Source organism: Echinops telfairi, unplaced genomic scaffold (assembly GCF_000313985.2).
Source record: "Echinops telfairi isolate 266 unplaced genomic scaffold, ASM31398v2 ScPeMD7_7436;HRSCAF=8474, whole genome shotgun sequence".
NCBI lineage: Eukaryota > Metazoa > Chordata > Mammalia > Afrosoricida > Tenrecidae > Echinops > Echinops telfairi.
This window is the reverse complement of record NW_022111336.1, coordinates 687,157-700,235: the sequence shown is the minus strand read 5'-3', so window position 1 is coordinate 700,235 and position 13,079 is coordinate 687,157. Positions and strand designations below refer to the sequence as shown.

Genomic DNA, 13,079 nt, shown 5'->3' with positions numbered 1-13,079 from the left:
AAAAAAAAAAAAAAAGGATATTAAAGGTCAAAATACTGTCTGAGAAAATAGGTAGGTGAAATGCTGGTAGTCTCACATTCCCGGAATATATTGCCTGTTATAGTCTCCAATCTAGGACTCTAGCCATAATTGGTGGTACTTTAAATACCTATTCTCTCTCCATTTGACCCAGCAATTAGTTGAAGTCCTTCAAGCCAGAAATTTTGTCCTCAACCCTGTTTTAGCCACTGGATCTCATGGTCATGTTGTAGATTTTGTTCTAAATTCAACTGGAAGCATCCATCTTTCTTATGACTATGTAATAAATTCCCAGGACTTTCCTCAGACCCAACAAGTCTTTGATCTTATCAAGCATCTCCAGCCATCCCATCAGCTTTTCACCATCTCTTCCACACTCCATGAGAGCATTTTGCTTGTTACCAAGCACAAGCTCCACATGTATCATTGTAATCATTTTCTTGCACATACTGTTGACACCCCGCCCGCTCCCACTTCTCATACTCACTTGATAAATCTTAAACCCAGGTTACAAATAACTTGCGAATGATTCTTTGATCGTTATTATGCTGCTGAATATTCTAGAAGAATACACATAGTAATTTGTGTTAGTTGCACTTTCAAATCATGGCAACTAGTCTCAACTTGTCTCTTAGTGCTACACAGCCATCATGTATCATTTCTTAGATGACGCCTACTCTTGATCAGTGGTCCTCACACGTATGGAGTCATTTAACACCAAAGCATTGATGCCTGGCACCTAATCCAAGATTCTGGTTTAATTGATCTTAGTTGTAAACAGGGCACTAGGGTTCTCCAGTGAAACTTCTGGTAATTTGAATGCACAGCAAATTTTGAGAACTTCCCATTAGGTGGCTATTTGATTCTCACTTCTCAAACCTATGCCACTCCTCTTTCTTCTGCCTTCGTAGATGACTTTGCTGCTCATTTATCTGAGAAAATTGAAGCCATCAGTAGAACTGCTCCCCAGTCCCGCCACCACATCGGCCCACATGCCCACAATCATGCCCGTCTGCATGTCTTCTTTCCTGTCTTTTGCCCATTTTATGGATCAACAACCTTCATTCCTATTAAAGGCCACGCCTTCTATGTTCTAGAATCCATCCCCTCTCGCCTACTCATGGACATTCCTCTAGCAATTATCCCCACTCTCCTGCATCATCAATTTCTCCCTCTCTTCTGGGCCATTCCCATGAGTATTTTTTGCTATTATTTTCCCATCTTAAAAATATCCTCCCTTGACCCCATTTCCCACCCACAGTTATAACTCTCTTGCTTAGTTCCCCTTAAAAGTGAAACTTGTTTTGTTTTTCTTAGCACTTGAGATTGCCTACAATTCTCTGAATTCCCACTTGACCCAAATCTCTCTTTCAATTATACTTTCACTCCTAACATGCCATTAAAACCGGTGGCATCAAGCTCCGTTAAAGGCTGCCTAGCTGCTAAATCTAATGGTCAATTGTTAGGTCTCATATTGTGTGCCACATTTGCAGCATCTGGTACAATCAACAATTCTTTCCTCCTTGATTCTATCAGTTTGTTCTTATGACTTGAACAGGGGCCCGCCAACTACTGCCTGTGACCCGCATCAAACCTGGTGTCTGTTTCATAAATAAAAAAAACAATGATCACATCATTTTGTACACTTATTTATTACCTTGTTTAATGCAAAGAAAGTAGAGTTGTGTGGTGCCAAGAAAGAGCTTGCATTTCTGGCCTATAAAAAACAAACTAGTTGTTACTTGCCCTTTTTGTGGAAAAGTTTGCCCAATGCTCATTTCTGAGCTTCTTCACTTTTCTCTGTGGTTTCTTCTTACTTCTCTAACCACCATTTCTTAAGCTCTTTGAACAGATCCAGCTCATCATCTAGGGTTCTGAATGTTGAGATGCCCCAAGACTTAGCTCTTGGACCTCTTATTTTCTTCGTCTCCACCCACTGCTTGGATAACCTAACCCAGTCCATTGTTTTAAACATCACCGTGGTGATGATGATAGGCCCCAAATTCCTATCGCTATGTCAGAATGGTGCCGTGACCTATAGATTCAATATTTAGTACATTCCAATGTATGTATAACAATGGTACTATTGTATTCTCATCACTTGTTCCCCTTTGCAGATGCATAGTTGGTCCGGAAGAAATTTATGTTTAAGTGAAATGATATAATTACCTCACTGATTATAGTGTAATCATAAAACAAATTTAGATTCTATCCAGAGAATTCTGGTTCAATTTTCTAAAAAATCCTTTATTTTCTGGTCAAGAAACTAAACCAGAGATACACTGCCTGTTTCTCCAAAATTAGGGGAAAAATTTGGCTCACCTTGCCTAAACCGTTTTCACAGAGTACACCTAAAATTGTTTTTGAATAAACAAACCAGAAGCTAATCAGGTAAAACAGTGTTTTTTTTTTTAAAAAATAGCTATGGTTGTACAGCAATCAGTATAAACTTGAAGTTATGGGCTCTATAAAGTTACAGAGAATCACTGAATTTACAGGATTCACGTTATTTTAAATAATGACATTTATTTATTTATGTATTTTATTTATTTATTTTATTAGTTTTATTAGGGGCTCATACAACTCTTATCACAATCCATACACACATTAATTGTGTAAATCACATTTGTACATTCATTGCCTTCATCATTCTCAAAACATTTGCTCTCCACTTAAACCCCTGGCATCAGGTCCTCTTTTTTTTCTCCCTCCCTCCCCGCTCCCCCCTTCCTCATGAGCCCTTGATAATATGTAAATTATTATTTTGTCATATCTTGCCCTGTCTGACATCTCCCATCACCCGCTTTTCTGTTGTCCATCCCCCAGGGAAGAGGACACATGTAGATCCTTGTAATTGGTTCCCCCTTTCTACCCCACCCTCCCTTTACCCTCCCAGTATCGCCACTCACGCCACTGGTCCTGAAGGGATCATCTGCCTTGGATTCCCTCTGTTTCCAGTTACTATCTGTACCAGGGTACATCCTGTGGTCTAGCCAGAGTTGCAAGGTAGATTTGGGATCATGATAGTGGGGAGGAGGAAGCATTTAGGAACTAGAGGAAAGTTGTATTTTTCATTGTTGCTATATTGCGCCCTGTGGGATTTACATTTTTATGAAACCTCTGAAAAATTTGAGTCAAAGACTCTGCTGTGAAGAGCAGAAAAGAAAGTAATGCTGACTTATGAGTCTAGTCCTAAGTTGGCATACCTACCATCAGTCACAGAAGGTCCCAATCAAGCATCTCTGGTCTACTCAATTCTGGAATTACGATTTCCTTTGCAATCAAGCTGATGAGTTATATTGGGAAAATTACAAATATCCAGCTGCAGTGTTTGGACAGGAAATAATCTTAGGAATCACCAATTTCAGCACATATGCACCATACTATTAACCAGCATGAATATATTTTTAGTGCAGTTTTCAGAAATGATTTAGAAAAACAATTAAGTGTGTATAATACAATGCACTTGTCATAAGGTAATGAACTGAGACGTAAAAGTGTACCATTCGTCCATTCACTCAATAATTCATTCAACAAGTGTTTATGAGCAACGATGATAGGTCCGGTGCAGGGGTAACAAGGTCAGCAGTTTGAACCCACCAGTTGCTCTGAGGGAGACACATGAGGCTTTGTGCTCTCTAGAGGTTTACATCCTCAGAAACTCATGCGGGGCAGTTCTACCCTGTTCTATAGGGGTTCTAATGAGTCAGGATCAACTCAATGGCAGTGAGTTTTATTGGAGTGGGATGATGGGCTCTGATTGTGAGCACCTATGCCATGTGCCATGCTAAGTAAAACAAGACAAGTGGTCTCATCTAAAGAAGTCATGGTAACTTTTAAATGTGAACATTAATAAGTACAATAAAATTGGAGGGTACAGCAATAGGAATATGAATCATGTGCTCTGGGGCCAGTCATGAGCATGAAACAGGCATCAGAGACTAATATCTGATCCGAATTTGATGCCATCTAAATGAAAAAGGACGACAGACACAAGGAAGAAGATGGTTGGGGTGGGAAATCAATGAAGGAACGCTAGCATGCCAGCAGAGCGGGTCTGAATGTGGATCAGATGGGCAAGCAGGCTAGCATGGGCACTAAAAACAACAACAGTGGCATGGGCTCAAGTTAAGGGAACCACGGTACATATATGTATATAAATCCATGTGCTCTATAGGCACAGGACACATTTTAAATTATGTGTCTCTCCTTTGCCTGCACTTTGATCACGGGAATGTTTAACCTATCAGATTTCTTGTCATATCTTCAAAGTACAAGATAGCAATATCCCATTTCCAAAGGAATTTGGAGGGGCAGGGGGCACCAATCATGATATGTACCTAAAAGTACAAGTTTCTTATGAAATGACAATAAACACTAAAAGTAAGGATTTAAAATCCATGTTAAACACTTTGGATTGCATTGAGTAGGCAAAGGGAAACCCTGGACTGTTTTAAAACTAGGCAATGGTTGCTTTAAGACTCCCCTGACACACTGTGAAGAATGGATTTGAAAAATGGCAGGAATTTTGACATTATTATTATTATTACTAATACAATAATTGAACCGAAAAATATAAGTGGCTTTGAAATTAGCTACCTGCAGTGGGTATGAAAAGGAGCGAAGACACAAGATATAATTTGGAGAAAGAATCAATAGGATGTGGCTACCAATTAGGTGTGAAGTTCACTTATTATGCTCTCTGGAGCAATTGAAACTTTAAATGGTTCCAGACTACTCACACACACACAGACAAGCACATACTTTCATATATATTAAATTTCAGAGCACTTTGTTTTTGCTTATGGGTATGTTGGCAACCACTACCCAAAAAATCCACTGCCCTGGAATCAATTCTGACACACAGAGAGCCTATGTTATGGACTAAAACTGTCTTAGAGAGTTTCTGAGTGTACGTATCTTGACAGAAGTATGCCACCTCACCCCAGACCCCACTCCTGAGTAGCTTTGCATTGCTGCCTTTGCAGTTAGCGTTCCTTTTTGTACACACGCCAGTATGGCCTCAGACTGCCTCAAACCCCTCTCCCTTCCCAAACACAAGTAGGTCCATGAAAAACTATGCTCAAACCTGTATGTTCTCTTTACCTTATTCTTCAAACCTACCCACATCCTTGTACTGATGTCTCATTGATTGTTCTGCCAAATGCTAGGTTACATTTTTCTTCGAAGCCTAAATGATTCATGAATTCTTCCAAGACTAATGAGCTCAGTATAAGTAAGATCTAACATTGCCCAATAATTTGGTACTCTATCCGTGTATCAGTGAGAAAACACAGCCAAGCATTGATTATTGCTAATGATATCATAGTACCTAAGCACCTGCAGTCCTTGTCTTGCTCTTGTATGTCATTGGGATTTATAGATTACCTGCTAGAGATTTTTTAAAAGCCTTGAGTAGCAATGGCAACAAACTCCCTTGGATTCCAAAGGAGTGTTTCATCAAGAATTCAGAATTTATTTAAGTCAAAACCATTACTTCTTTTCATCAAAGTATTCTGCTTCAATGGGGAGGGGAAATATCTGAATTTTCCAGTTACTTGGTACATTATAAAAACTTCATGGAACAGTTAGGGGTAAAGATAAGACAGAGAACAAAACCTTGCCTATACAAACAATTTTTGCTTTGTAAGAACAATATAATTCTGCAGTTGGCAGTAGTTAGTTACTGAGATGAATGAGAAATGGGCCATCTATCACTCCTGCCAGGGAAACGCATAAAAAAACATGTCTTAAGAGATTTATTTAATCTAGAAAAGCAGCGTGTCTTAAGTAAATGAAAAATTTAATAGTGCTCTTTCCCGTTTTCACTTAAAACTCCACACCTCAGAGTGGAAATATGGGGGAGTTGAATATGCATAACACATAGAAATATGCAACAGGCATGTATAGATATAGATATAGATTGGAGCTATGTGGCTGGGAAAAATGTGTTGGCTGAAAGGAATAATAAACTGTTACCATTAAGTCCATTCTGACTCATGGAAACCATAAAGGGCGGAGAAGAACTTCCCAGAGGGTTTGCAAGGCTTCATGCTTTACAAATATTACTGGATACATCTTTCTCTGTGAGAGTAACTGGTGGTTTCAAACCATTCACCAATGGGACTCCCTTGAAATGTATATAGTTTTGTTAGAAGCCATAAAGTTGTTTCTGACCCATAGCAACTCTATGCACAACAGAACAAAATATTGGCCGGTCCTGTGCCATCCTCTTAATTTTTCCTATGCTTGAGGTCATTGTTTCAGCCACTGTATTAATGCATCCCATTGAGCATCTTCATCTTTCCCGTTGCCACTCTACTGTACTAAATATGATGTCCTTCCCACAATATATTCAAAATTTATAAGATGAAGTCTCGCCACCTGTGCCTTTAGGAGGCACGAAGGATATACTTTTTCAAAGACAGATTTCCTTTTCCTTATATATAGATATATAGAGACCTGGTAATATTTGAAGGTAAATTCACATTGCAAATGAATAATTTATAGAAATTATTCGAATTGGTTTTCCAATAAAAGGGCTGGTAACTCCAATGTTACTGGTGCATTCATTTCACACCTATAGGCTTAGAGAAACGTATTTTCATTGTTCTGATAGTAAAAGTTACTTAGGCTTAAAAATTTGTAGGGAGTTACATTAAGAATCTTGCAAGTCAAGTTTCTTTAGACTAGCTGAAAGATGAAAGTGTATCTTCAGGTGTAATTAGCATGGGCTTGATAGACAATAGACAATATCGGTCCAATTAATTTATATTTTGATTGAATTATCAAGCTACCCTTGGTGCACCCATTTGGTTATTTTCTAACTTTTTATAAAAGAGTGAAACTTGTTTATGTGTTTATTAATTTCTATGTTTATATATTTGTTGGTAAAAAGAAAATTAAATAAAAGGTTTTAAAGATGAATGGAAATGGTTTTGAAATAAGCAAAAACTGTGTCTAGCCAAAGCCCCAAATATATAGTGCTACAGTACAAAGTTTGTATTCCTGAATACCTGAGAATAAAACAACCCCACTTTATAAGGAAATTAACTCTACGGAGAAAAATAGCTGAAACTACTGCTGTGGCAGTCTAATAGCTACATTTTTTCACCTAGCCTCCTAAAGCCATTCAAGATTATAAACCTAACAAACATCATCACAGAAAGTAAAGCACATGAATAGATGGGATTAGGAAGTCAGTAGGTGGTCAATCAAGTATTATGTTCAAAAGATTCTAAAGACTGGGTAAAAATGCCTACACTGAATGAAAGTAGTTCTATGTAAAGGCAAGCTGGCTTGTAACAATGCCTGGAAATTTAATGTCTTGCTTGGATAACTCAATTTACATCTCCAACCCTCTTGAGACTGAGACTAGAAAGCTAGTATCTTGAAGATGAAAATTCAGGAAGTCGGGGTGAGAAAGAGCAAAATTTAATGGTACAGCAAATGGTCTGGAATGCCCAAATTAATTACAAACATACATTTTTCTCTGTAGATTTTGGTAAATAACTGAACCCAGGCTTGAAAATCATCAAAAATTAAATGCATGTAAATTTGTACCAGTTTTACACCCAGCAAGGTCTACTTTGAAACAGATGTAAGCTCTGTTTTAAGACTTCCTCCTCGCTACAGCATATGCTCTGAACTAGGTGGCTTGACCTTATGGTATGTGGGGTCTTGACAAGCCAAAGTCCAAGGGTAAGTGAGACAGTAGTGCTTCTAGGGTTTCATTTCATGTACAGAGGGGTTCATTCCAAACAACTGATGTTGAAAAGCTGGTCTCTGTGATTAGTGCCTGGCTGCAGGTACATTCTCTCAGTAATGCACTTGTCTTACTCTCATTAAATGCCTTCATGAAAGATCCAGTCAAACAAGGCAAACAGTGCTTTCCGCGGGGAGCTGCTGGCCCACTTCGAGGCAGAGAAGTCAGCTCAAAAGGTTATAGTGGCTACTTTTGGTAATCCCAAAGGTGTGATCTTGAATCAAATTTCTCAAAGGATACAAGGCGATCCTAGATGCTTATGATGAAGACATTGGCGAGAAAACAAAACAGGAAATTGGCCTATCAACATATTTGTTTATTAGTCCCATGCACCTGTTCATTCTTCAACGATAGGAAGGAATGTTCAAAGAGAATGTTGTTCAGAAACATTACCCGATTGATCCTAGAGTCCTACTCTTGCCTCTTCAGACTACTTTTGCTTCCCCCACTCACACACACACACACACACACACACACACACACACAGAATATTAAAGAGGAACATGATCTGAGCCCTCTAGTATGACAAATTACTCTGGGATATAAACACATAGATGGAGGATATGTGGTGAAACAATATCTGGGCATTTTAACACTTTTGTTCAATAAATGTTTCTGGGATTTTGCTGCCATACTCTTTGACTTTCCCTCTTAGGATGGAAGGAATCCGCGATGAACCAGAATTAATTCAAAGGCAGTTGGTTTAAGATTTTCTTTTTCTTGGTTAATGTTTAGTAATTTTTATTCCTTCTGCTGTTCAAATTTGAGAGTGATATAAGTTTAAAGTCTACAATCTATCTATTTCTAAATTTGAAGAGCTGATTAAGATATGAAAATAATCAATGAGTTGTTCATAACCGGACAAAACTAGATGGTGCTAGGAGTTCAAAACCTTGGAGATTTAAATTATTATATGATAGAATTATCAAAGTTATAGCACAATACAACAATAATGTGTAAAGTAAGATATTCATCATACAGCTCAAGGTGCTTCCAATGGATATGAATATAATACACTATATACATTTCCCCTAGAAAGTCCTGTTCATTCCCTCCTTGTGAAATTCTGTTTCACTGCAAGAAACACTATGCTTTCTCCAAGGATTCTATAGTTGTGATTTCAATAATTTCCGTGGTAAAAATGTTAATTCCATTGATTTCCCCTTTAGTATTTCATATGGCTACTTCATCTGCATATGAATTGTGCTCTGACTATGTGAAAATATGGAAGTCTGGGCTGTTCATGGAAAGGCCAGCTGTCGGAACCCACTGTGTGGAAAGGCTTTTAATTCTGACAAGATCCACAACCCTGAAAATCCAAAGGGCAGTTTTCTTATAGGGTCAGGATGAGTCAGAATCAATTTGATGGCAGTGGACTTGGGTTTAGGTTTGACAGAATTCCTGGAAGAAGGGAGCCATTATATTGCTGTTATTAGGTACCATCAAGCCCATTCTGACTCACAGTGATGCCTACGCACAACAGAAGGCATAACTGCCTGGCCCTGCACATAAAATAGATGCCCATATAATAACTAACCAGAGATGATCAAACAACCCACAGACCATTAACTCAAGATGATCTAGTCTACTGGCTGGGAAGCCCATTAGATGTATTGCCTAGGAATTTGTGATTGGAATATTGAGAAATTTGAGATCTCCGCAGAGACGTGAACATGGTAGTTATTATCACAAGGTGCTGTCTAGCTGATTCCCACTCAGGCTGATCACATAGGTACCAGAGTAGAACTGAGTGCCTTATGGAGGGCACCATTTTTAGAAATATGTGGCCAGGCCGGTTTCCCAGGCTCCTCTGTGTGTATTTGAATTTTTAACCTTTAAGTTAACATTGCTTAGGATTTTCTTATGATGGATGAATGGTTAGATAGATAGAAGGCTTTTCTGATAGAAAGTAAATAATTCAATTGTTGCATTGTTAAAATCAATTCTTTTAAATCAATACGCTCTTCAATAAAAGCACATAACACCCCTAATACATAACAGTCAATCACCTCTAAAGAGACATGCAAAGAAGCAAAAAGAAAAAAAAAGAGGAAGTAAAAAGAATGTCACCACTATTGCTGGTTTGGTGTTGTCTTACACGTGTATGCATGTATACATGTAAATATACACATACATATAAATTTGTTTATGTGTAGATTGGGGGTATTTGATTTTTTTCACATAAGGTTAAAATTTGAAGACTAGTTCCATAGTCATTGCAAATTCAAACTTTACTTTCCTTCTGCATGTTTAACTCATAATAAGGTGTGTTACAGAGATACTATGATTTATTAAAGATTGCCCCTGATGACTATAAACTCCTTACATGTATTTTTTCTCATGTTCTCCTCATTGTAGTGCTCTAAGGCAAACCTTGTTAGTCCAATGCTACAGGAAGTCAATGGAAGGATAGGGACTTTCATACAATGAGCCATGTATCTGACCTCCAGACTCGCTTCTCATAAACTCATTATACCTGGTGTCACTTTGAATTTACACCCCGCAAATCAACAATAATGTACACTTCATTAGCTAACTAATACTTTCATACAGTAATAATTAACTAACGGCTTATGGATCTAATAGCTCTTGACTTAGGGTTGTCAGTTTTCTGAGAACATCCTGAAATCATCTAAGAGATTAAAAGCCCATCTACAAGGTTCTCATTATACATGTAGGGTTTATAAAAAAAGTTGTTGCATAAAAGACATTCATAATTACATTCTAAGTAACTCTTGTAAAGGAAACACAACCCCCCTCTCTCTTTATAAGCAAAGGGCATACTGTCTGGCCACACAGCCCTTAGCAAAATCTGAGAAAATGATGCCAGAAGCCACACACCGTAAGTGAAGACAGAGACATCCAAAGACCATCGATCCCCAACCCTTCTCACCAGGCACAAAACACTTGTCTTTGTAAAAAACAAACAAAACACTTTTTGTTCTTTTGTACAACTGAAAATGTGTGAACATATGCTTCCGGGTGAAGGATTTTGGTTCCTCTTCAACAGATAAGGATTGGTCATCTTTTGTCTGATAGATCAAGGTGGTCCATGCCTGTGTAGTAACACTTTCACATACACATGACAATATCTAGCCAAAGAACCGGTGATTTTCACCCTGTCGCTCAACCTCAGGCTGGAGACCTCAAGCATGGTGCCAACAAGGTGCTTACGAATCCGCTACTCAAATTGTCAGCGAAGCCTTGAGAACAAAGAAATCCCTGACACAGAGAGGCTAGAAAGAGAACAGATTCTAGAGCTGGAGACTTGGAGAAGATTTGCAACTTACGGGACAACCCCAAGAGTGGAACTGTAACCAAACTCCAGCTGGCAAAAAGGAATTACCTCCTCCGTTTACCTCGCTGGGTGGAAAACCATTCAAAGGGTTCCCAGTTGGTGAGAATTGCTTGTGGTCACAACGAAAGCTTCCTTTACCATAGTTAAATGACTTACAGGCAGGGATGGGATTCAAAGATTTTCACAACTAGTTCACTGCCCAAATGGCTACCTTCATTATATAAAAGAAGATATCCCGGAAGGTATTTTATTATTTCAACATATCAGAACACTGCCGTTGCGTAGATGAACATTTCCAAAAGGGATGTCCACATTCAGTGGCTGCCCCAAAGCCAAGCTTAGAGAGAACCCTGATTGCAAGCATCATGTGAACAAACGGGTCTCCTCTGAAATCAACACAAATTTAGGTGTCGGTTCTGTCTAGCTGGTGTGAGCCAGCCAAAAACTACCACCCATGATAGGTGTAGCAGAAAGAGACCATGCTTAAGGGAATGAGAACTATGTGCAGAGGCCTGGGGTAGTGGTGGTGGCATTTTGCAAGATGATTTCTCAAATGAGCTGTACTTGTCCTAGTACGTGGTTGAGATCCTTGATCAGTTTGATATATCTTTTTTTATTAATCAGATGATAACACTAAAAGGATAAAACAGCATTCAAACCGTCTTAATATACGGTTGTATCTAAATAACTTTTGAATGTGGTTAATTGATACACCGAACAATAATTTCCACCACAGCGTGCTCGCTTCGGCAGCACATATACTAAAAAAAAAAATGGAACGATACAGAGAAGATTAGCATGGCCCCTGGGCAAGGATGACACACAAATTCGTGAAGCGTTCCATATTTAAAAAAAAATTTCCACCACAGCCTCGCTCACGAAAGACTACCCATGAACAACGGACACATGGGAAGGAGCGGAGCTGGCAAAGGACCACCATTTTGCAAAGCTGCAGCAGGAAGACAATGCAGTCACTATTCGCGTGGTTATGAATTGTTCACGAAATTACAGTTTGCCTTCCAGCACCAACATTTGGCACACTAAGCCACCAGCTCTTCCCAGTTGTAAATGGCATCGGAACACCTCAAGGCAAGCTTCTTGCGAATTCTACTTTTGTCAGTGAATTGGAGGGAGAAGAAGAAAGAAAAGAGTGCAAGTGACTAATAAACAAAGGCTTCAAAACACAAAGCTCAACCATATGCCCCTTCCCTCCCCAAAGTAGAGCCGACACAGTTTGGCCAGTGTAAATACTAGGGATTGGGTTTGTCTCTCTCCATATGTGGTTGGATTTTTGAAAAGCCAGGCATTGTGGCTTAATTACCTTAATATGATTGTACTACCTGGGTTGTTAGGCAGCCTGACTGCTTCCCCCTTCCCAAGGAATCGCAGTGGTTATGTAAGACTTTCATAGCCTGACCTCAGTATGCCAAAAGTTGAGGCACTAAATGCACATGGATCAAATCAATGACTGAATTGTTAAGAAAACAATTCTTTTCACACACTTCTTGCTGAGGAAATTCTATTTCTAGCAGTACTCTTTATGATATGCCTTTACTACATGACTTCCTGGTATGAAGGAAAAGGAAGTCTCACCAGGACACACGTGCTTAACAGTTGCTTTATCACTTTTGTATGAGTCCCAGCATCCCTGATAGAATAATATTGCTGCTTGGGCCCATATGAAAGGTACATGGAAATCAATGAGAATTCTATAGACAATGAACGCAAGGATGTAAAATAAAAGCAAGAGCAAGCCTCTGGTGTTATGCCAGGTCCGTGGCTTGTGAAGGCTTGAAGCCATCCGCAGACACAGCAAATTCATCTTAAAGGGTTAGCTGCCCAAGGAGGTAAAACGCTGAACTGAAATTGAACGAAGGGGGGATTGTTTGTGATTTTTACCCCTTCCAATTTAAGTATATTGCTCAAGGCAAAAGGATTTTTATTTATTTAGGTTGTTATTGTTTTTGTTGTTGTTGGTGGTGGTGGTGGTTGGTGGTG

At 38.9% G+C, this 13,079-nt stretch overlaps 1 protein-coding gene and 1 pseudogene across 1 annotated transcript in view; one reads left to right on the top strand and one right to left on the bottom strand.

Moving 5' to 3' along the window:
* The window catches only part of LOC101638954 (interleukin-1 receptor accessory protein-like 1), a 1,156,451-nt gene that overhangs the window by 733,133 nt on the left and 410,239 nt on the right, over positions 1–13,079 (bottom strand). The gene's annotated exons all lie outside the window — the stretch shown is intronic.
* On the top strand, positions 11,819–11,931 carry LOC115872682 (annotated as a pseudogene).